We start from the raw sequence: 23,378 nt of genomic DNA, 5'->3' as shown, positions 1-23,378 counted from the left end.
GGTTTAGCGCCTGCCTTTGGTCCAGGGCGCGATCCTGGAGACCCGGGATCGAGTCCCACATCGGGCTCCCGGTGCATGGAGCCTGCTTCTCCCTCTGCCTGTGTCTCTGCCTCTCTCTCTCTCTGTGTGTGACTATCATAAATAAATAAAAATTAAAAAAAATAACCAATGGGGTTTAATTTCAAGTACACAAAGCTAGTTCATTCAAAATCAACATAATCCATTATATTGACAGGCTAACGAAAAAGTATATGATCATATCAATTGATGAGATAAAGTATTTGACAAAATCTAACATCCTTTCATGATCAATAATGGTCTGGAATATAAAATACCTAACTTGATAGAGCGCATTTACCAAAAGAACTAAAATTAACATACTTTCTAGTAAAAGACTGAACGCTTTCCTCCTGAGTTTGAGAACGAAGCCAGGCTGTCTTAGGGTTTTTGGTTTTGTTTTGTTGTGCCCAAGATTGCGAATCCGAGAAACCACCAAGGAGCCGACACCGATGCAAGCGCACGAGGGTTTATTATCAAGCTCGAGCTTGGGTCCAAGTATACCCGACACAGCCGAGCAGGGACTTGGACCTCCAAGTGGGTTACAGCTGGGCTTTTTATAGGCTGGTCTAGGGGATTTTCAGAAGGGGTGGAGGAATTTCTCCAAGTTCTGTTTACCTTCTGATGTGGGGCTTTCAAGGGCATTGAGCTCTGTTCTCATTCTAATGTGAGACTTTCTACCACGGGGTGGGCTCTGTCGTCTTTCTGATATGGGATTACCTGCCGAGGACATTGAGGACATTCTGCAGTTTTTCCCATAAAGTTCAACTTTTATTCACAAGGGCCTAAGATGGCTGTACTTGTGCTAATGATAAACTTTAGGTGGGATGGCCTTAATTTTTCTCGGCCTCCACAGTTTTTAAAGATTTTATTTACTTATTCATGAGAGAGAGAAGCAGGCTCCATGCAGGGAGCCCAACGTGGGACTCGATTCCGGGTCTCCAGGATCACTCCCTGGGCTGAAGGTGGCGCTAAACCGCTGAGCCACCCGGGCTGCCCAGGCTGTCTTGTTTTAACCCTGTCTTTTAGACTTTTTCTGTATTCTGATGCTTTCTTTGACCAGTGGAGCCTTGCTAACCCTAGAGAAACTGCCCCTCACAGGGCTAGCCAATTCCTAGGGATAGTAAATAACTTGCAGGCAAGCATGCCTTTCAAATGCAAACCAATCCAGAGCCCATACCCCTTAACATCTCCTTTATTTTGCTTTCATATTCAGGGCTCTGTCTCCCTGCCCTAAACACTCTAGGGCCAGGAACCCAACTAGGAACAGCCCCTATACTCAAAAGAGCCGACTGAAATTCAAATCCACAAATGCTAATAAACCTGCTGACTCTGTCTCACCCATTCCTCACCATAGAAGCCACAAATACAGCTTGCCCACATTTTCCCCTGCTTTCTCTGCCTCCTGACTAACCCTAGTGTTCTTCTTTATGACCCCTTTCTGTGACGTACTATTCCTCATCTTTCTAAGGGATATGGAGTATAAAAATTTACATCATGGAGGCGCCTGGGTGGCTCAGTTGGTTAAGCATCTGGCTTCAGCTCAGTCATGATTCCAGGGTCCTGGGATGAAGCCCTGCTGAGCAAGGAATCGGCTTGTTCCTCTGCCCCTTCCCCCTTCCCTGCTTATGTGGTCTCTCTTGCTCTCTCTCAAATAATAAAGTAAAAATTTAAAAAAACAAAAACAAAAAAACTTTCATCATGATAGTCATTTCCATGTGTGCTTGCCTTACTGTATCTATATAAACAAATCCCAAGGACCCTTAAAACAATGTCCACTCATTCTCACTACTCTTATCTAACACAATACTGGAAGTTCTAGCCACTGCAAGAAAGGAATAAAAATAAGCATACGGATTGGAAAGAAAGAAGTAAAACTGCCCCTATTTGCAGATATATGATTGCATATGTAGAAAATCCCAAGGACTCTACAAAAACAAAAAACCTCAAACTAATAAATGAGTTCAGCAAGATCACAGGATACAATGTCTTGCAAACAAGAATTAATCACATTTTTTTCTTAAACTTTTTTTTTTTTTTTAATTCATGAGAGACACATAGAGACGCAGAGACACAGGCAGAGGGGGAAGCAGGCTCCATGCAGGGAGCCCAGTGGGGGACTCCCATACCGGGACTCTGGGATCATGCCCTGGGCCAAAGGTGGACACGCAACCGCTGAGCCACCCAGGTGTCCCTAATCACATTGCTATATACTGTACTAACAATGAACATGTGGAAACTGAAGTTAAAAATATAGTTGTTGCAAAGAAAATAAAATACTTAGATAACAAATACCAAAACATGTACAGAATTTGTATGCTGAATATTACAAATTGCTGATGAAAGAAACCAAAGAAGACAAATAAATGAGACATTCTATGATCAGAGGTTAGAAAACTCAATACAGTAAAGATGTCAATTTTCCCCCAAACTGATGTATAGATTAATGCAATTTCTTTCTTTTCCTTTTTATTTTTATTTTTATTTTTTTTTCTTTTCCTTTTTACTCAAGTACAGTTGACACATAATATTACTTTAGTTTCAGGTATACAACACAGTGATTTGACAAGTTTATATATATGTCATACTATGCTCACCACAAGTGTAGCTACCATCTGTTGCCATACAACACCATTACAATACCACTGATTGGATTCCCTATACTAGGCCTTTTATTCCTGCAACCTTTTTTTTTTTAAAAAAAAAGATTTTATTTATTTATTAATGAGAGACACAGAGAGAGAGAGAGGCAGAGACACAGGCAGAGGGAGAAGCAGGCTCCATGCAGGGAGCCCAATGTGGGACTCGATCCTGGGTCTCCAGGATCAGACCCTGGGCTGCAGGCAGCACTAAACCACTGTGCCACTGGGGCTGCCCAACCCTCTCATTCCATACCTGGAAGCCTATGTATCTCGCTCCCCTTCCCCAATTTTGTCCATCCACCCCACGTCCTCTCTAGCAACCATCAGTTTGTGCTCAGTATTTATGGGTCTATTTCTGCTTTCTGTTTGATTTTTTTATTCATTTGTTTTTTGGAATCCACATATAGATGAAATCTTATGGTATTTGTCTTTTTCTGTCTGACTTCTCTCAGCATAATACACTCTAGGTCTATCCATTGTTGTTGCAAATGGCAAGATCTCATGATATTTTTATGATTGAATAATATTCCAGTTGTGTGTGTGTGCATGCATCTTTATACATTCTTCTATCAGTGGTCACTTGGGTTGCTTCCACATCTTGGCTATTGTAAATAATGTTACAATGAACATAAGGATGCATATATCTTTCAAAAAAGTGTTTTTGTTTTCTTTGGGTGAATACCCAGTAATGGAATTACTGGATCATACAGTATTTCTATTTTTAGTTTTTTGAGGAACCTTCATAGTGTTCTCCAAGTGGCTGAACCAATTTAGGTTCCCACCAACAGTATGTGAGATTTTTTTCCTACACATCTTCCCCAACATTTGTATTTCTTGTTGTTGTTGTTGTTGTTGACTATAGTCCTTCTGACAGGTGTAAGGTGATATCTCATTGTGGTTTTGATTTGCAGTTTCCTAATGATGAGTGACGTTGAGCATTTTTTCATGTGTCCATTTACCATTTGTGTGTCTTTAGAAAAATGTCTCTTCAGGTCCTCTGCCCATTTTTTTTTCAAATTTTTATTTAAATTCCAGTTAGTCAACATACAGTGTAATACTAGCACAACTGTAGAATTTAGTGATTCATTACTTACATACAACACCTACTGCTTATCACAAGTGCCCTACTTAATACCCATTTAACCCTTCCCTCCCCTACCCACCTCCCCACCAGCAGCCCTGAGTTTGTTCTCTATAGTTATGAATCTGTTTTATGGTTTGTCTCTTTCTTTATTCTCCCTATGGTTCACCTGTTTTGGTTCTTAAATTCCACAGATGAGTGAAATCATATGGCATTTGTCTTTCTCCGATTGACTTATTTTGCTTAGCATAATACTCTCTAGATCCATCCATTTCATTGCATATATATTTGGCTATACACACACACACACACACACACACACATACATATCACATCTTCTTTATTCATTCATCAGTTGATGGGCATTTAGGCTCTTTCTATAATTTGGATGTTGTTAATAATGCTGTTATAAACATTGGGGTGTATGTATCCCTTCAAATCAGTATTTTTGTATCCTTTGGGCAAATACCTAGCAGTCCAACTGCTGGGTTGTAGGATAGTTCTTTTTTTTAATATTTATTTATTTATTCATGAGAGACACAGGGAGAGGCAGAAACATAGGCAAAGGGAGAAGCAGGCTCCCTGCAGGGAGCCTGATGTGGGACTCCATCCTGGGACTTTGGGATTACACCCTGTGCTGAAGGCAGGAGCTCAACCGCTGAGCCACCCAGGTGTCCCCAGGATAGTTCTATTTTTAACTTTCTGAGGGTCCTCCATACTGTTTTCCAGAGTGGCTGCCCTAGTTTGCATTCCCGCCAACTGTGTAGGAGCATTTCCGTTTTTCTACATCCTCACCAACATCTGTTGTTTCCTGTGTTGTTAATTCTGACAGGTGTGAGGTGGTATCTCAATATAGTTTTGATTTGCATTTCCCTGATGATGAGTGTTGTTAAGCATCTTTTCATGTGTCTGCTAGCCATCTGTATGCCTTCTTTGGAAAAACATCTATTCATGTCTTCTGCTCATTTCCTAACGGGGTGTTGAGTTTGATAAGTTCCTTATAGATTTTTGATACTAATCTATTGTCTGATACGTCATTTACAAATATCTTCTCCCATTCCATATGTTGCCTTTTAGTTTTGATTGTTCCCTTCACTGTACAGGAGCTTTTTTTTATCTTGATGAGATCCCATTTTTGCTTTTGTTTCCCTTGTCTTCAGAAATGTGTTTAGTAAGATGTTGCTATGGCTGAAGTCAAACAGATTGCCATCTGTGTTCTCCTCTAGGATTTTGGTGGTTTCCTGTCTCACATTTAGGTCTTTATCGATTTTGAATTTATTTTTGTATATGGTGTAAGAGAGTAGTCCAGTTTCATGCTTCTCCAAGATGCTGTCCAGTTTTCCCAACACCATGGAAGAGAGTGTCTTTTTTCCACTGGATATTCTTTTCTGCTTTGTTGGAAAATCACTTGACCATATGGCTATGGGTCCATTTCTGGATTTCACTTTCTGTTCCATTGATGTATGTGTCTGTTTTTGTACCAGTTCCATACTGTCTTGATCATTACAGCTTTGTAATAGAACTTAAAGTAGGAATTGTGATGCCTCCAGCTTTGCTTTTCTTTTTCTTTTTTTTTTTTTTTTTTTGCTTTTCTTTTTTAAGATTTCTTTGGCTTTTATGGTTCCATATAAATTTTTTTTTAATTTTATTTATTTTTGATAATCACAGAGAGAGAGAGAGGGAGAGAGAGAGGCAGAGACACAGGCAGAGGGAGAAGCAGGCTCCATGCACCAGGAGCCCGATGTGGGATTCGATCCCGGATCTCCAGGATCGTGCCCTGGGCCAAAGGCAGGCGCCAAACCGCTGCGCCACCCAGGGATCCCTGGTTCCATATAAATTTTAAGATTGTTCTAGCTCGATGAAAAATGCTGGTGGTATTTTGATAGGGATTGCATCAAATGTTAGATTGCTTTGAGTATAGACATTATAACAATATTTGTTCTTCCAATCCATAAGCATGGACTGTTCTTCCATTTCTTTGTGTCACCTTCAATTTCTTTAATCGGTGTTTTATAGTTTGCAGAGTACAGATATATTTCCTTTGGTTAGGTTTATTCCTAGGTATCTTGTAGGATTTGGTGCAATTGCAATTGGAAGCAATTCCTTGATTTCTCTTTCTGTTGCTTCATTATGGGTGTATAGAAATGCAACAGATTTCCTTATGTGATTTTGTGTCTTGTGACTTTACTGAATTTGTATATCAGTTCTAACAATTGTTTTGGCGGAGTTTTTCAGGTTGTCTATACAGAGTATCATCCTCTGCAGATAGTGAAAGTTTGACTTCTTCCTTACTAATTTGGATACCTTTTATTTCTTTTTGTTGTCTGATTGCTGAGGCTAAGACTTCCAGGACTATGTTAAATAACAGTGATGAGAGTGGACATCCCTGTGTTGAACCTGATCATAGAGGAAAAGCTCTCCATTTTTTCACCATTGAGAATTATATCAGCTGTAGGGTTTTTGTGTACGGCCTTTATTATGTTGAGATAAGTTCTCTCTATCCCTACTTTGTTAAGGGTTTTTTTTTACAAGAATGAATGTTGTACCTTGTCAAATGCTTTTTCTGCATCTATTGAAAGGCTCATATGGTTCTTATCCTTTCTTTCATTAATGTAATGTATCATGTTGATTGATTTGTGAATATTGAACCACCTTTGTAACCCAGGAATAAATCCCTCTTGATCATGGTGAATGATTCTTTTAATGTACTGTTGGATTCGATTTGCTGGTATTTTGTTGAGGATCTTTGTATCTATGTTCACCAGGGATATTGGCCTGTGGTTCTCTTTTTTAGTGGAGTCTTCATCTGGCTTTGGAATCAGTGTAGTGCTGGCCTCATAGTATGAGTTTGGAAGTGTTTCCATAATTCTATCTTCTACATCACTTATTTGTTCCCCTGCTTCTTCCATCTTTGTGGTCATTACATCCAGTTGGTTTCAAATTGCAGTTATTGCAATTTTTGTTTCAGCACAATTTGTTTTTAGCTCTGTTATCTTTGTAGTAAGGGTCTCCCTGATATCTTCTATGCTTTTCTCAAGCCAACCTAGTATCCTTATAATTGTTGCTTTAAATTCCAGATCAGGCATATTACTTATATCTGTCTTGATTAGATTCCTGGCCATGACCTTTCCTTATTCTTTCTTTTGGGATGAGTTCCTCTGTCTTGGCACTTTGTCTAGATCTCAGTCTTCTTCTGTATGTTAGGAAAGACTGTTATGTTTCCTGCTTCTGAGAGTACTGGCTTTAGGAAAAAGAGGCCATACAATGTCCAGGGCCTGGTGCTACAGAAGTGTCTCTGGTGTGTGCTGCATGAACTCCACTGCTGTGTTGTGGCTGCTCTACACCTCTGGTCAGCCCTCTGCAGACTTTCTCCTTGTCTGGAGAGGGAAGTGTTTGGATCTTCCAAACACTGAGCAAAGTATGGCAAGTTTTAACTAGGTGTTTTTTGGTCTGCTTGCTAAAAGAGAACTGGTGCTTTTTCCACTAGAATTGGAGCTTTGTAGAACTCTGGTCAGTAGTTGTGGTGCATGTGGGCTGGGTGGGGTAGGTGGGCAGGTAGATGTGCTGGTCTTCTGGGGGTGCAGCCCACTGCACTGGTTCTCAGGCACACTTGCCCAAGAAAAGCAGCACCTGCAGAGCGCAGGGGAATGGGGCTCGGTTTATGCAGTTTAGGCTAGTGTTGGTGTTGTCCTTACTAATGTTAGTTTATGCAAAGAGGCTAAGGGGTAGGGAAGGGGGAGTCCATACCTACTGCTCTCAGGGAAGCACTCTCAGAGGAGGGAATGATTTCCCCTCATGTATCACAGACATTTTTCAGATTGCTGATTTTACACTGTCTCTAGGTCACTTGCCCACATGGAGCAGCACAGAGCATCCTAGGCTCTACCTAGCCAGGCTGCTGACATTCAAAATTCCAGACTTCAGGGACCTGGTGTGGCAGGGACTTGCGCTGGTTCTCTGGGAAAGGGTCTCATTGTGCTTAGACTGATACAAGTTTGACCCAGAAGGGCTGTATCACCAGAGCACAGGGGCACGGGGTTTGAAGCAAGCAGGTGAAACAGCCAGCGCCCTTGTTAGCCACCCTCAGCAGGTGTCTCTGCACCTACACTGAGGGATGGGAGAGGGAAATGCCCCCCACACACACCTCGGGCTCTTTTGTCCCCAGAGAGGCGAGGCCACCTCCCGCACATTCACTCCAAAAAGAACGAACAGTTTCTTCCTGTACCACTCAGGCAATCCTCAGATCACACAGTCTGCTCACCCCACTCTGCGTGGGGTCCTTTGCCTACCTCTGCCCTAGGAGTAAGGCAGCACCCTCAGGTCTCTATCATATCCAAGTCTGGGGAACCTCTGAAATCCCAGTCTTGTGGTTGTAAAAACTCATGCTATTCAGCCCATTTCATTTTCCCAGCCAATGACTTGGGGGAAGTGTTCTTGTGCTTATTCCCTTGCGCTTCACTCTCTTGCCTTTCTCTGAAACCAGGGCTCCCTCCTGACCACAGCACTCACCATCCATTTCTCCCCCCAAACCACATGTCACTTCCTAGGGGCCTCTTCTCTCCCTCCAGTTGTGCAGTTTGTTCTATCAATCCTCAGGTCAACTTCTTGAGTATTCAGAATGATTTGATAGTTACCTAGCTATGTTTGAGGGCCAAGGCAAGCCTAGGATTCTGTGCTACCATCTTAACTCCCCCCTCCCTCTGCCCATTTTTAATTTAATTATTTAGGTTTTTTTGATGCTGAGTTGTTTAAAGTTCTTTATATATTTTGGATATTAGCCCCTTATCAGATATGTCATTTTCAAATACCATCTCTCATTCAGTAGGTTGCCTTTTCATTCTATTGATGATTTCCTTCACTGTGCAACATAATGCAATTTCTAACAAAATCCCAGAAAAGTTTTCTATATACATATATAAGCTTATTCTAAAAGTTTTAATGAATGGTATAGGCCCTAGAATACTTAAAATAATCTTTAAAAAAAAAGGAAGAAATTATCCTATATTAAGGATATATTAAGCTTATTATATAGGTACTATGTCAAGACAATGTAGTATTGGCAGAGAGAGAAACACATAAATTTGTGGAACAGAATAGAGAATGCAGAAATAGACCAACATAAATATGTCCAGCTGATTTTTTTAAAGATTTATTTATTTATTTATGATAGACATAGAGAGAGAGAGGGAGAGAGAGATAGAGGCAGAGACACAGGCAGAAGGAGAAGCAAGCTCCATGCCGGAGCCCGATGCGGGACTTGATCCCGAGTCTCCAGGATCACAAACCGCTGAGCCACCCAGGGATCCCCTGATTTTTGATCTAGGTACAAAAGTAATTCACTGGAGGAAATTTAGCCAGGAAAAAAAATTGATACATCAGCAAAAAAACTTTGACTCTGTGAAAAATGATCTTAAGAAGATGGAAAGATAAGCTACAAACTGAAAGAAGATATTTGTCAACCACTTATTCAAAAGAGGATTAGTATCTAGAGTATATAAATAATTGTCAAAACTCTGTAGTTAAAGAAAAATCTCATTAGAAAATAGGCAAAAGACATGAGCAGACATTTCATCAGACAGATGGCAAGCAAGCTTGACAAAAGATGTTCAAGTTCATTGACGATTAGGGGGATACAAATTAAAACCACAATGAGTTATCGCTACATATCTATCAGAATGTGTAAAATAAAAAATAGTGACACCAAATGCTGGCAAGAATTCAGAGAGATCATTTTGTAGGTCAGGTCAGGAGAAAGACTATGCATGCTTCCTAAAGAACTTTAGGTGATTATGAGTGAGATAAAGGTTGTTCCCCAATGTCTGTCCTTCCATCCTCCATAGTAATAGAATCCTTTAATTAGGCATAAAGCTTTGCATAATAAAACCATTTTACCCATTCTCTTTTGCAGCCTGGTATGGAAGCAAATTATAGCATGTAGGGACCTGTCTTTGAAATCATCGGCTAGTAGGTTTTGTCCCTGGCCTTCTTTTCCCTTCTACCACTCTACTGCCTGGAATGCAGATGTAATGGCTAAAATTCCAGCAGCTATCATGGGTTCTCAGGACACAAACCACACTCCAGGTATTGTAATAGCATTGAGGTAAGCATAGTGTAACACTACACTTGAGGTGAGCATAGTGAAACATAGAGACTTGTCAAATCATTACATTATACACCTGAAACTGTTGCACTATGTGTCAAATATACTTCAATTTAAAAAAAGCCACACTCCATTATCCAGAGATAATGTATGGTAAGAAAGAGCCAGGATCTCTGAGGATTTCGTGGAGCATATCCACCATATCATCCATAGGCTGTCTTTTTTAAGACATCTATGTGACATAAAACAAACCACATCCTTATTCAAGCCATTATTTTCTTGGGTCTCTGTCACTTCCTATTCTACCTGTATCCTAACTAATACAAAGACAAATATAGTGGCATTGAGCCATATTCTTTATAGACTATTTTGTCCTAGTTTGAGACTGTTGTAGATTATTTCTCCATATTCTTTAAAAAAAAAAAAAAAGAAAAAGGAAAGAAACTCTTGGCAGTATTACAGTCAAAATTCTTGCAACTTTAAGTTGTGGAATAGACTCAGTAATCAGTAACGTAATCTTCCTGAATTTCTGGAAATGGACACGAGTCATGAGAAATGAGACAAACCCTCTTAGAAGGCAACTGGGACCCCTTGTTCTACAAGCTCCACTGGCATTAGAGTCATAAACTCTATATTCAGCATCTCTGAGTTCACATTATGACTTCCTTGAAAAGAGTATGAAGGAGCAGTTGCCAACAGCAAGCCAGAACCAGGCCCTTGAGAAAATGACAAAGCGTGAATGGGAGTCAATGCTCAGCCTTAAATGTGGTTGCCCAAATTTTGCCAAAATGTGGAAGTGAAAATCCCATGCTGTATGACAGTGCCAAAGCAAATAGACTAACAAATTATATTGTGTTAGGAAAAGTTGTGAGAAATGCTAGTTTTGGAATTATGAGCTGTTTTCATGAATTTTTTTAAAATTAAAATTGAGTTATTATCCTTTATCGCCGTACACACTTTTATCTTGAGTAGCCTTTCATGAGTTTTTTAACCCCTTTTACTAAAATCTGAAATTAATTGGTAGTGCTTTTTCTCTTAGACTAGTAAGAAATAACAAACTCTATCATATTTCAAATAGTTCATCTGTGAGGAGCAAGGCAGGAAATGGCCAATGAAGCACATTAACAACTTTAAAATCAAGGGGGGAAATTATTGAACTAAACTAAGATTTAATTAGGAAAGGCTTTTAAGTTAGAAGTAGAACAGCTTAAAAAAAGATGTTTAATCTATAAACAGCTCATTATTTGACTAAAGAAAAACTCCAAAAACAATCACTTGAGTACATATGTTCCTCCATTTGGGTCTGCTATCTGGACTTGTTCTAGGACAATCTTAGAATTCTTTCAGAAATTCTAAACAATATCTGAAACCATCTAGGAATTATTGTGTTCCTTCAGATTTCTTTGCATTTAAGTGAACCTCCATTCTCCTATCCATTGTCTTAGGATTGTTGCCTGTGACATAAACCAACCCAAACTAGCTTAAGCAACAGTTTTATTTATTTTTTTAAAATATTTTATTTATTTATTTTAGAGAGATTGAGAAAGAGAGAGAGAGTGCGCATGAGGGGAGAGGGAGAATCAGGCTCCCCACGGAGCAGGGAGCCTGATGTGGGGCTCAATCCCAGGACCTGAGCTGAAGGCAGACACTTAACTGACTGAGCCACCCACGCACCCCAAGCAACAGTTTTAAAAGACTGAGGGTGGATATTTATTATAGGGGTCCTGTGGGATCCCATAGCAAAGAAACCAAAGGTAAGTAAGTAATCACATCTCAAGAAGAGACTGGGAGCAAGGAACTAGAAAGTCCTCAGAAACTCTACTTTGCCTATCTCTGTTTTCTTCTACTCATCCTATTTTACTCATACTGAGGCAACAAGCTTCTCTCTTTAGCCCATTGTAAAGTAGAATAAGATGACCACATCAGAGTTTCCACGATTGAAGTTACAGGCCCATTTTTTATGTTATCAAAAAAAAATTTTTTTTTGCCTTATGCTTAAGATTCAGAAATGAATTTTAAATTTTTTGTCATGACATCATTAAAATAAAGATAAATTAAACATTTATATGACTGCATATAGTGCAGTATTAAAAACAGCTTAGTAAATTTACTTTTGAATATTATATACCAACCACTACAGCTGAAAAACATTTTACCCTATTATGATTTATATAATAATCTAAAATGTGTTCAAGCATTTGAAACAACTAAATAACAAAGGATTTTTAATACAAAAAGAGAGAAATAAGATACAAAGAGAGAAGTAGTCTCTTTGTAGAAGTCTACAAAGAGAGAAATAAGATATCAAATTGGCAATATATTAATACTGACAATAGAAGAAATTTCTCTCTTCTAAGTGATCAATGACTTTCAGGTTCAAAATATGGGAAAATGTATTCACTTGGAAACTTCTTTAACCTCTGTCTTGATGGCAAGCAACAAAGTTCCTAATGGATATTTAACATTCTTTTTCTGTTTTTTTTCCCTAAGATTTTATTTGTTTGTTTGTTTGTTTGTTTATGAGAGAGAGAGAGAGAGAGAGAGAGAGAGAGAGAGAGAATGCATAAGCAGGGGGAGGGGGAAAATGGAGGGAGAAAGAGAGAGAGGTAGAGAATCCCAAGCAGACTCCAAGCAGAGTATAGAGCCTGCCCTGGGCTCCATCTCACAACCCTTAGACCACCACCCAAGCTGAAGCCAAGAGTTAGTCATCCAACTGATGAGTCTCCTAGGCACCCCGGAATATTTAACATTCTTGAAGGACAAACTCCTACATCTGATATTATTTTTTCCCTGAGCTAAGAGCAACTTTGACATCTCTTTTCAACAATGTACATATATAGGCTGTGTATGGTAGACTAAACATGCACAAAACACTGGTAACAGAGATTGCCTTTGGGGCACAGGGGAAAGGGGAAATTGACTTTTCCTCAGACAGCTTTTTATATGGCTTTATTTTACTATATGCCACTTTAAAATTTCTTTAAATAGTCCAATCTCTAATAAAGAGACATGTAACTGTTCTGAACTGGATTCTTTTGCTATACAGGACATCACTGAGACCATGGTAGACCTGGAGTGGCCTGAGGATTAATTGGTAGCTACATATCAGTGTGAACTTCCTGATTTTGATGATTTAATTTTTGTTAAAAAGAAACTATGTCTTTGAGGGAAATAAACACTAAATGATTTAATGGTGATGAGGCATCATGTTGGCAGCTTGCTCTTATATGATTCAGGGGCAAACAAATATATCTTTGTACTGTCTTATGACTTCTCTATAAATCTTAAACTGTTTCAAATAAAAATATTTTTTAAAGATTTTATTTATTTATCTCACAGAGATAGCAAGAGAGCACAAGCAAGGGGAACAGCAGAGGGAGAGGGAGAAGTGGGCTCCCTGCTCAGCTTGATGTGGGGCTTGATATCAGGATCTTAGGATTATGACCTGAGCCAAAGGCAGACACTTAACTGACTGAACCACCCAGGTTCCTCTCAAATAAAAAAAAATTTTTTAACTCCCTTTTTTAATACTCTAAATTCAAAATTTCCAGAGAAACAATATGCCTGAGCAAAGTAAAGGCCCAACTTGTATCCCCTGCTCATCTATCAGCTATGGTCAATGGGAGCCAGGAGACAGTTCTCTCAACAGTTTCTAAAACAGAATTGGAGAAATGAGCCAATAGATGTCTGCTGCACCAACAACGGTTTTACACTGTTGGATTTTGGGTGACCCATCAGTATTTATGAATTAATCTTAGTTCACTATCTTTTTTTCCTCTTTGGAGATGAAGGGAGGGGCAGTGGACTAGACATCAGAAAGGCCATAAAAGGGGCACCTGGGTGGCTCAGTTGGTTAGGCATCTGTCTTCTGCTCAGGTCATGAATCCAGGGTCCTAAAATCAAGCTCCACATTGGGCTTCCTGCTCAGCAGGGAGCCTGCTTCTCCTTCTCCTACTCCCCCTGCTTGTGCTCTCTCTCTGTGTCAAACAGATAAAATCTTTTTAAAAAGTGAAAGGAAAAAAAGTGAAAGGCATTAAGAATCTAAGACTAGCCTCAAAGTAATGTCCAATATGGAACTCCCGGTGGTAAACATGCCATATGGCCTCTGCTGTCTTGGTGAAAATTCCATCCATGACTGAAAACAATGCTGTACTATAGTGTGCTATCACATTCTTTGCTATCATATTCTATCACATTCTAGACAAGAACTAACATTGGCAGTGCACCATTTTAGAGTACTAGTAAGCCATGAATGTTTCTTCATTAGTTCATGGTACTTAGATATCCGTAGGTTGAGCTTTACTCTGCCACACATTTCCCCTTGAGTTTTCTTTGAGAGCTCCCTTCTCATCTCCCCAGGAACTTTGGAAACCACTGCACAGAAAAGAATTTCCTGCTCTTGGCTTTTACAGGAACATTTTCAGGAAGGCATAATCCTCATTTTCCATATTTCATCACTATTAAAATACATTTAAAGTTATTTGATATAATCAAGGTGGCCATTTAACACTACACAAATTTCCTTTACAAAACAGAAAGTTCCAAATATATTCTGAAGTGTCTCCTTCCCTTAAATTATCATCAACTGTAGAAGTTTTTCAGTCTCTGGCATCTATATATGTTCTCTTCACTCACAGAGAGAAAGAGGGAAAGGTATTGGGCACTTTTGTGCTGTTACCAAACCCAAGCCTGTCTTTCACAGGTTACTGAATTGGTAGTCCTGGTCACCCTATTTCTGGCCTTCCATCTCTTGATCACGGGGCAGGGAACTTTCTCATACTTTTGAAGTTATATGTGGCTGTTGACTTTCTTTGTCAACAAATAAAAAAAAAGCAGAAGATATGTGCATCACTCCCACACATAAATGTAAAGAAGTAATACAGAATTTATTACATTCTCCTTCCCCTTCCCAGCATCACTCTGGTAGCCAGATCAACATCCAACCCCCATTGTTCATGAGTAAAAACAAGCCCTGCTTTAAGCCACTGAGACTAAAGTTGTTTGTTTCTACAAATAATCTAGCCCATCCTGCCAGATGTCTCATTCCTTGAGCCTCACCATTCTGAGCTCAATTTCCTTCCTCATCTTCTGTATATATTTACTAGGAAAGCCTTTCCCTCCTCTGAGAACTTGATTAATATTTAAAAATGCATATTATTTGTTATTGTTTATATGAATGTATTTTCCTTACAATGGCCTACTTGTGAGATATCTCCCACTATCACATCATATTACAACCCTCCTATTGGGATAACTTGGTAAACCAACCCAACTGATTCTCTTTTCTTTCTTTCTTTCTTTCTTTCTTTCTTTCTTTCTTTCTTTCTTTCTTTCTTTCTTTCTTCTTTCAAAAAAATGAGTGCAAAACCTAATAAAAATGAGGAGAGAGATGTTCCTCTTTGTTGCTTTTTGATTAAACCTCACTAAAGCTATGTTGTGTCTATAGTCAATGCAACTCAGGAAAGCAATGTGACCAGAGGTACTTGGAAAAGTAGGGACAACTTGAGAAAATCTCAAACTCCAGAGCTATCATATGGCAATGAGACAGCTCTCATGATCTGTACTGTGCACAGTACAGGGGCCTATAGCAGCCCTTCTTGTCCTAAGCCCTGGGCCAATTGTTAGGAGTGATTACTGAATGTGTAAGTCAGGACAGGCAGGGATATAACATTACAGGTTGAAACCACAAGAGCTTTTGATTTTTAAAATAAAGAGATGAGACAAACAGATGAACAGCCCCACGTGATTTCTATTACTCTTGCCTTCTAAAACTAAATGTAATGTTTGGCTAAATTGTGATAGTTGGCTTTTGTATTCCTTTTATATATTTGAGGATTCCAAAAATAACCTCACTAAGCGACACTGACACATATTTAAATAACCAAAGTGGCTAAAGAACAAAATGACTGGCTATGGCGATATCCCTTTGGAGTGTGACTTGGAAGTTTGTATAAGCCATAGCACAGATTCATTTGTATGTTTGGCAAAGAGGGGTGATGAACAGGGTAGAAAGGAGGCAAGACGAGAAATGAAACAGCTTATCAGCTGTTGATTCTAAAGATGGAGCTGGAGGTGGGGAGAGGGAGATAGCCACTGACTTTAGGGTGAGCATAAAGTAGGAGACAGATTTACTAGTCATTTTTGTATTGGTCAAGGTCCCAGTAGGAAAAAGAATTCATCTCAGATGGCTCAAATGAGGAGGCTATCATGCAGGGACTACTCACCAGGGAATAATCAAGGAATGGGAAGGCACTCAGAGTAAAGCAACAATGGGAAGTGGTTACTTCTCTGTTCTGGGAGGGTCATGGAGAGGAAATGCAGTCCCAGGAGCTCAGGAGAGATGGAACCACCAACAAGAACTTCCTGGTGAAACTGCTGGTATGCAGGTAAGCCTCCTTCTAACATTTGTGGAACCTAGGCAGTCATACACAGGTAAATATTTAACAATCAGCCCTTGGAGACAAAAAATAGCCCTGATTTGTAGTATTTGCTGATTTCCCTGGTATAAACACTCCACCATAACAATTTCAAGCTACCACGCTAATGTCACTGAGCACAGAGTTGGGAAGAGATGCTTGCAATTGGTATGGAGATCTGGTATGAGCTGACTCTGGCACACCACCGGACTGGAGCAAGAGTGCAAGTGGAGACCCATGTACCATGTGTTTAAATATATAAATGTTACAAAGCAAGATTATACACTGTGTGTGTGTTATGGTCTCCTATCTTGATAATCCTCTTAATATGGTACATTACCCAGATTCCTTATATTAGACAGAATTCTCCAGAGAAACATAACCAATAGAGTATATGTGTGTGTGTATACAGTAATTTATTTTAAGGAGTTGATTCTTGTCATTATGGAGATTGGCAAGTCCAAAATCTGTAGGTTGGGCTGTCATGTTGGAAACCCAGAGAAGAGCCAGTGTTGCAGTTCAAATCTGAAGGCTGTTTGCTGGCAAAATTCCCTCTTGCCTGGGGAATCAGTCTATTTTGTTCTATTCAGGACTTCAACTAATAATAAGGCCCACCCTCGTGCTTATGGAAGGTAATCTGCTTTACTCAAAGTCCACTGTTTAAAATGTTAACTTCATCCTAAAACACTCTCACAGAAACATCCAGAAGAATGCTTCAACAACTTGGCCTAGCCAAGTTGACACTTAAAATTAACCATCACATCCCTCCTTAAGATGTAGGTGCTGCTACTCAGCTGCTGGTAGGTTGAGGTACTGATAGCTCACAGATGAGTCCCTCTCCAGGCACTGCTCTCTCCTTGAGGAATCTGCCTCATCCAAGATCGTACCTTGCTCCCCCTGCCCAGGGTATGTCCACATATAAAGACCAGCCTCCTTTGCCTTAAGCTGGGACAATACTAAAGGGCCACCCCTGATACTGAGCTCCCCATGGGATCAGCTGAGCTGTTTGTTGTGACTGCCTCATCCCAGTCCCACTTTTCTTCTGCTAAACGTACTTCCCCTACAAGTGTCCCCTGATGGTACCCTCAATAAGCCTCCTGCACACAAATCTCCATTTCAGAGACTTCAGCAAATTATAACTTGCAAGCTAAATGGAGCCCATTGCCTATTTTTGTAAGTTGTTTTGTTGGAACACAGCTATGCCCATTCGTGTATATGGTCCATGGCTCCTTTCATCCCCTCAGTTGAAAGTCAAGAAGTTGTAACAGGAACTGTCTGGTCCACAAGGCCTCAAATAACTATCTGGCTTTTAACAAAGAAGTTTGCAAACCCCTGCCCCAAACAACAAATATACTCTTATTGCCACAAAATTGAAAAATATGTGTAAATCTGAGGTTTTTATATAATTGAAAGTAAACAAAATATTAAAGACAACTAAATTAAATTATTATTTCATATGATTGGTTTTTTTGTATGATTGGTTTTGTGCTAAGGCCAGCAAGATTTGAATGAGTAATAAAGTAAAGAAAGTAAATTTATTCCATAAATATTCCATTCATTTATTCCACAAAATTAATTTTTATCTTAATTTTAGTAAAAGCACTATTTTATAATGTAGATTTCACATAAATTTATGTTTTACTGATAGTAATGATTGAATGACTAAAAAAATACGATTGTACTTGAAGTGTTCAATATTTAAGTAAATTTTCATAAAACTTGCAAAGTAAATGTAAATTTTATTTTATTTTATTTTTTTAATTTTAAATTCTTTCATATTTTGCCTCAAAAGCTTTCTGTTCTAGGGACACCTGGGTAGTTCAGTGGTTGAGCGTCTGCCTTTGGCTCAGAGCCTGATCCTGGAGTACCCAGATTGAGTCCCACATTGGGCTCCCTGCGTGGGGCCTGCTTCTTCCTCTGCCTGTGTCTCTGCCTCTCTCTCTCTCTGTGTCTCTCATGAATAAATAAATAAAATCTATTTAAAAAAAGCTTTTTGTTCTAGAATGTTCAAAATTTATTAAATTTAAAAAAAAATAAGCAAATCATTATTTGATTTCAAATTTAAACCATAGCTACATGAAAGTCAAGTTTGTACTTCTTAAAATTTAACAAACCCTTTTAAAATATTTTTAAAATATTGATCTATTTACTGTTGTAGCATTTGATGTTTATCCGATTGCCAAATGTAAAGAACTGGTATCATGCTGAGTTCAAGCAACATCTAGACTGCATATACACAATATATAATATTCCTTAGCTACCACATGAAACTATTGTAAGTACCATACTAGTGAGTACTTCTAGAGCAAGAACTGGAACACTCAAAGAGCAATAAAAAAATGGATACCAAAGCACTATTAGAAATCAATACTTCATTCTTCAGAAACCAATTGCATCCCTGCAGAGGGCAAGGGTTTAACAAGTTAACTCACAGGTCTTTTATCTAAGCTCTGCCATTGAATTCTCTCCCACTCCAAGCATTGTTGGTACTGCTTGTAGTGCTCTATCCCAAGTGACAGAGATGCCCCTTGTGTCCTTTAATGTATATATATTTTTGGATGTGTCTATGATGCAGTGCTTCTTAAAGTATCAGGCACAAAGATAGCCCCTATTGCCTGGGTTCAAGAGCTGTGCTACCACTGGATCACAGTGACCAAACCCGCCAAGAAGCAGCTGTAAGAAGCTCAGGTCAGCAAGGATCAGACTCCCAAGCACAGAGAAAAGAAGGGAAGGGTGGAGAATGGATGGGAGCAAGGTAAGTGGCCTTACTGAATAGCCTTACACCCACTTACCTTACAGATCTAGGCCAGTGGAAATTGTCATATATGTCATCTCTGGAACATGTACTGAAGGTCACTGACCTCATCCTATCTCATGTTTCCCTGGTAACCTATCTCCCATTACGAGAGCTGAGCATTTAGGTTATGTGCCACTTTAATTCACATTTTTATTTTTTTTACTTTTACTTGCATATATTTTATGCAGAATTACTCCCAGGCCTTATGAGTTTTTTTCTTCGGTTTCTTCTGGGTTATCTTTTACTTTTGTGCAACCTCCTCTTCTGATTTAGGAATAGTCTGCTCATTTTCAACAAGGATCATTTCAATGTGACAGGGAGAGCTCCTATATAGGTTAATAAGACCACGAGCCCCGTAAGTTCTATGCTGAATCTTGGAGGCTTTGTTCACCTGGTTGTGCTCAGTGACCAGAGAATCAACATCTTAAACCCTTACGTTCAGCATTACTCCCTGTATTTTTAAGCACGCAGTAAAAATTCAGCACACTTTTCGGGCCACCCACCTTGTGTCCAGCCCCATTGTTTGGCCTGGGCACATCTACAGTGATTCTGTCATTGTAGCAACAGAATAGCATACATTACTTCTGCAAAGTGACATCCTTCAGGCATTTGGTGGCTTTTTGGAAGTACATACCTTTGATGGCCTGGGCAGTTTCACATGTGTTCTTAAAGGGACCTCTTGATTTGCATGATTTTGTAGGATTTTCTGGGTCAGGTGAATAGCAAATCATTTTCAGAGATTACCTCAGGCCACTTATGGGAAGAGCCACTTTAGTTCACTCTTAATCAAGACTTAGATTTATATGTGTGGCAGAGCAATACAAAGAGCAAACCAAAGCCCTCATCCTGAGGTTGAAGGTCAAATGGTTTTCATTCTTCTTTCTTTCACCATAATAATAAAATCACAAATTGCAACCTTTGGGATGTGAAAATAAAAACCTTTTCATGGACACAAGAGTGTGATGAGTTAAGAAATAGTAGAGACCTGGTTCAATCCTGAAGACTTTCCAGATTTGTCTGAGTATTTCTCAAGTCTTTAGAAGTGTGCCTCAACCAATCTAAAGCTTTTTATCTTCCTTACATATGTGGAGGGCAAGGAAAATATTGCTTCACTAGCTCACTATCAAACAAACATTCTTTTATACTCAAATGGTGTTCACCTTCTGAAGGAGAAAAGAAAATTAATATTTATTGTCTACCAAGGGATTCATGGAAATTAACTTTTACTGAATGCCTACAAGTCATTTTCTGGGAGAGAGAGACCAGGCTGGCAGGTCACATAGACTCAGACTAAAGCCATTGTTTGGAATTGGTTGGCAATATACTGGCTGATAATCAACTAAAGAGAGTCAGGCATCAAAGAGGAATGAGCTGAAACATTAAGCATTAGGCTGCTCTGGAGAGAAGAGACTATTTTTAATACTTTGTGAGAAATGAGAGAAGCAGAAAGATGCAGAGATGAGCCACATTGCAACTCAGGAAACAGAAAAAAAGTCACTGCCAAGTTGCATTTCCTGCAATTGAGGTCCTAGAGGTTCCTTGCTATCCTCACATAAATCCCACTTTACTTGAGTTAGCTTGGGGAGATTTCTGTTCCTTCTCATTGATTTCTGTGACAGTCAAATAGTGTCAATTCTTAGCAACTTCGCTGGTAATTTCTACCCATGACATGGGATGTGGGTTTACTGGAAATGCTACATTTTCACACAGACACACACACACACACACACACACACACACACTGTATATGTCATTCTAGAGTCAAATAAAACCTTCCATTAACTACATTCTCACTTTCTTTGGGTTCTGTATGACTAATCTAATTTCCTAGTTTTCAAATGCTAAAATAATAGAGAATAAAGATGAAGAGTTAAATACCTACCTGTTTCTACTTTGGGGCTGTTACAAATAGTACTGCTGTAAACATTTTTGATATGTCTGTGGTGGACATACACAACCATTTCTGCTCGGTTCATACCAGGAGAGGACATCTTGGGTCCCTGGAGATACATACATATACTTTTAGCTACATCCCTCAGAACAATAGAAAGTGATGAAACCAGTCCCTTTAGTGGATAGAAGACAGATTGTTAATTTTACAAGCTTTTGTTGGATTCTTGAGAGAGCCACATGATTACCTGAGAATGGGACTTAGACTGAGGCAGAAAAGATGTAACTTTTTAATTTTTAACCTGTAAAATAAAAAAAATTCACCAGAAGAAGTTTAGTAATCCCAGAACTGATCTCTGTCTGTGACAACCCAAGCCTCATTCCATTTCACTACATATCATGCCATCCAAATTCACTATAAATATGTCTTGTTATATTTACTTTTTCTGCTTGGAAAATTTAGCTCCCCATGTCTCTTTCATTGTTTGATTTAGCATTATGCTTTGCTCTGGAGAGCAGAGACTACTTTTCATAATTTATACCTTTCCTGAGCTTTTGGGGTTGAAGGTCATAAGCTAGGAGTTGGCAATAGAGCACTAGAAATCCTGTCTTCATTAGAACTGTTGTGGAGTTCTGGAGAATCTGTGCTTACTATTGGGTTGTATTTTTGTACTGGGTTATATTTTTAACATCCAAGAGTGAATTAGGCAGGATACATTGTTCACTGAATATCTCTGGAGACACCAACATATTATTCATCTGAATGTTTTTCCTTCTGTATAGCATTCATTCTGCCCTAAAAGACATAAAGCAGCTGCCCAAGAGAACACAGGCCACTGATTTTTAATAACTCTGAAAAACAAGTGGAGTAAGCATTTTTCTTCCCATTCCACCAGGAGAAACCTGAGACTCAAAGAAATTATGTAATGTCTCCCAGGTCACAGGAATAGTTCATAGAAGAAATGGAATTAGAGTTAGGACACCTTTCTCTGTGCACTAAACCACCATGAAATGCCCCCAAACGGCATTCAAGCATGCTGGTTCATACCAAGAGAAGACATCCTGAGGACATTCCTCAGATTCTCTCACCAAGCCATGTCACTGGGTAAAGCCATTTTGCCTAAATCAATCATATTTATTTCACCATATTTATGAAGCTCTCACCATGTGCAAAGTACCGAGACTATTTAAATAACTGGTGAATATGGATCAAATCATCAAAAATGGGTTATGTTCCTACTGGCCAGCTCCACATGGATGATAGTTATCTGTTTGGATAAGACAGAATCATATCTTATAAATAAGCAAAATTTCCCTCAGAAGTGTCTTAGAAAAATGTTCCTTGAAAGCCCTTTAGGTAAGTTACCTTTGAAAGTCCTCTGTCAATGACACATTTGAGAGTGACATTCTCATTAAGTGGTGTTCGGTCAGTTCTTCCTTCCCCTATTTCTGTTTCTTCTGTTGAGTACCTGTTAAAGCAGTGGCTAGCACTGGGCCATCTTTTATGTGTATACTAGAATCATATTACGTTTGACAAGATGCTCACACCTTGGGGGCGGGGGGGGGGGGGGGGGGGGAGACAAGCCAAGACAGGCTGAGGGGAGAGCTGCTGACATCTGCCATCTCACATGGAGAGTGGAATGGTGAGCAGAGCCACCCAAGCCATTTAAGCCATATTGTCCTTTTGAATGAACTAAGAGTCCATATGATACCACCCCCACTGTGTCCAACCTTTCCCTGGAAATTCAGGGCACCTTTAGTTTTTCTGTCTTCACTATTCTAGTCAGATATCTTAGCTAACATTCTTTGGCTGTAAGTATCAGAAGCCAAACGAGAGAATGAACATGATGAACATTCACTGGCTCTCTTCCAAGCATGCACTTCCCTCCTGCCTACTTGCCAACGGTTCCAGGTTTCTCAGTGGGAATCTGTATGGATCTGGGAGCTGTGACTCCAGCTCTACTCTAGGGATGGGACATTTGATCTATACTCATCCAATCGACATAGGCTATCTCAATTCCTACTCCTCTTCCCCAGGCTCCCTCCCACCACAGTGATTGATGTAGAGATGGACATGTGACTTATGTCAGTCTAATTAGCTTGAGTCATGGGACTTGAGTGGGAATTTTGGATCTCTTTTCTTTTGGATGAAAGAAAGCAAATAATTTTGAAGGCTGTGGCAACCATTTTGACTTCATCATAAAGAAGGGATGAAAAAAATCAGACCCTTGGGGATATCATTGGCCCACTTGATCAAGTATCACTTGAAATGAAATTCCTTTGTCTTCTCAGTAATATAAACCAAGAAAATCTCCTCTCTTTCTCCCTTCCCACCTGCCCCCTCATCCCGTCTTTCCTCATCTTTCTCTTTCTCTTTCTCTCCCTCTCCTGTCTC

This window comes from Vulpes vulpes, chromosome 14 (genome assembly GCF_048418805.1).
Source record: "Vulpes vulpes isolate BD-2025 chromosome 14, VulVul3, whole genome shotgun sequence".
In the NCBI taxonomy this organism is placed as follows: domain Eukaryota; kingdom Metazoa; phylum Chordata; class Mammalia; order Carnivora; family Canidae; genus Vulpes; species Vulpes vulpes.
Note: the sequence above shows the minus strand (reverse complement) of the source record.